We start from the raw sequence: 2,143 nt of genomic DNA, 5'->3' as shown, positions 1-2,143 counted from the left end.
TTGTTTGGCTCACCTGTGTCACTGACTAGTTTTGCATTGGGGATATGGTTTTCATAATGTGGTTTAGGATATTAAACTAGATTAATACTGAAATAACACTGTCACTGATTTTTAAGGCCAATGTAGCAATGCTGTAAGAAAGGGCACATTAGAAAATTATGGTACTAATTTAGTATAAGAAACACATATATTTACTATTGACTGCAGATTTCGCCTCAATAAACTAGTAAGGTAGTTGTTTTAGAGTTTAAGTGTAGGTATGGGGTACCATCAAGGGATGAAGAATATGGTCATGCATTAATATGAGCTTTATACATATTAATAAACAGCCAGTATGCTAGTAATATGCAGGCAAATAAGCAACTTGATAAAAGTGAGAATAGGTTCCCAAAGGGTTACCAAAATTGTTTTACTAAGCAAATTCTTAACATATCAACATTTCGTTAGTTAAAAAAATTGGTTCCCTTTATCTCACAGATATAAAATCTTGTGACTTTTCCTAAATAACCTATCTATACGCCAAAAACTGGGCTTGATTCGGTTGTTCTGAAGGTATGCAAAAAAATTATTGATCTGGTCCTTGGGGTCAATATGACCCCACTTGAAAATGAATGGGAAATGCTATTTTTTTATTCTTTTACAATTTGTCAAAAAATAAAAATCAACAAATCCAGCATAAATCTGAAAATTTCCACACAGAAATGAAGGCCTGGTACAGGTGCACAAATGCAATGTAAAGCACGCACGCACGCACACACACACACACCCGCACACACACCCACCCACGCACACACACCCACCAACGCACACACACACACACAGAGGTATGACTGCCACAGAGAGCATTTGTTTAGAATTTGGCAAATAAAATCAGCCACAAATGCAGAAAAAATATATAAAGGGGTGTGACCTAATGCAAGCACATATATACTCTCGCACACACACTCAAATTTCGGTGGCATTTTGTAAAAACAGACATTTAAAAATGCATCAAAAACTACAAAATAATTCTAATATTTAAAATAATATTTATTTTTAATGTCTTTTCTAATGTTTATATATACATTAATTCACAAACTGTATCACTTAAGTAGTGATGTGAGCAGTTGGCAATTTCCAGTAAAATGAATGGCTTTCTATGGCCCTCTGCTGGTCAAAATGATTTCTTTCTTAAACGGTAATACCTTTAGGTTTATCTCTTACCAGCAAAAGGTGGAAGTACACCTTAGACCTTAGATCAAATCCAATTTAAATTAAATTTAAATAATAATTTAAGTGAATCATTAAAAAAATCTATATTTCACATGCAAGCTAATGGTAGTTGAGGATTTTTGTGTTAAATGGGTACAAAAGTACTTCAAATCTCTCAAAACACAGCTTTACTGAATAGATGAGAAGTGATATATTGAAGAAAATTATATATTATTTGTACTACTGAAAATGTATATTTGTCTTACAATTTTTGCTTTCAATTTTGGGGTCATATAGACCCCAAGGGAGAGTATTGTAAAGAGGAGCATTTGAGGGTTAAAGGATATAATCCCTCACTAAACTAAAGTTAAAAGTTGTTTTTTATTAGTGATGACCACAGTTTAGCTAAGCAATTTAAATGTCAAACAGAAAAAAATATATGTGCAGCTGAAAGAACACACAAACCCAGCAGTTGTTGCGTGTGCCAAACCGCATGTGGCTTGAAACATAAGCAGTCCAACAGACAGGTGACAGCGGAAGCCACAGTTGCCATGGTAGTTTAGAAATGTGTCACCTAGTTAGTACTGTATAGAGGTGTTAATGAATTCCTCACGTACACCAAAGACAAATGAGATGACTTAAGTGGGCTGTTCTTTACCACCGTTTCCTACCCGAGTCAGGTTATTTCCTGACTAATCTATATAAAGACGGCTTCTCTGTCTTATTTCAATATCTCAACTTTACCAGAATGCATTCTGTCGTCACAGCTATTTAGCCTTCCACTGTCAAAAGTCACTGAATGCATGCAGCTGAGCTTGCTTTCTGAAATATCAGGTACGACACTATTATATACCGTAACAACAAAGCAGAAACTGACAGTTGTGAATATCGCTGCCATAAAAGCATTAGTAAACATCTCTGCTTGTTTAGTCATAAGGTAAAAAATACTGTT

The sequence above is a fragment of the Paramisgurnus dabryanus genome, chromosome 13 (genome assembly GCF_030506205.2).
Source record: "Paramisgurnus dabryanus chromosome 13, PD_genome_1.1, whole genome shotgun sequence".
NCBI lineage: Eukaryota > Metazoa > Chordata > Actinopteri > Cypriniformes > Cobitidae > Paramisgurnus > Paramisgurnus dabryanus.
The sequence above is the reverse complement of the archived record's forward strand: the minus strand, read 5'-3'. Positions refer to the sequence as shown.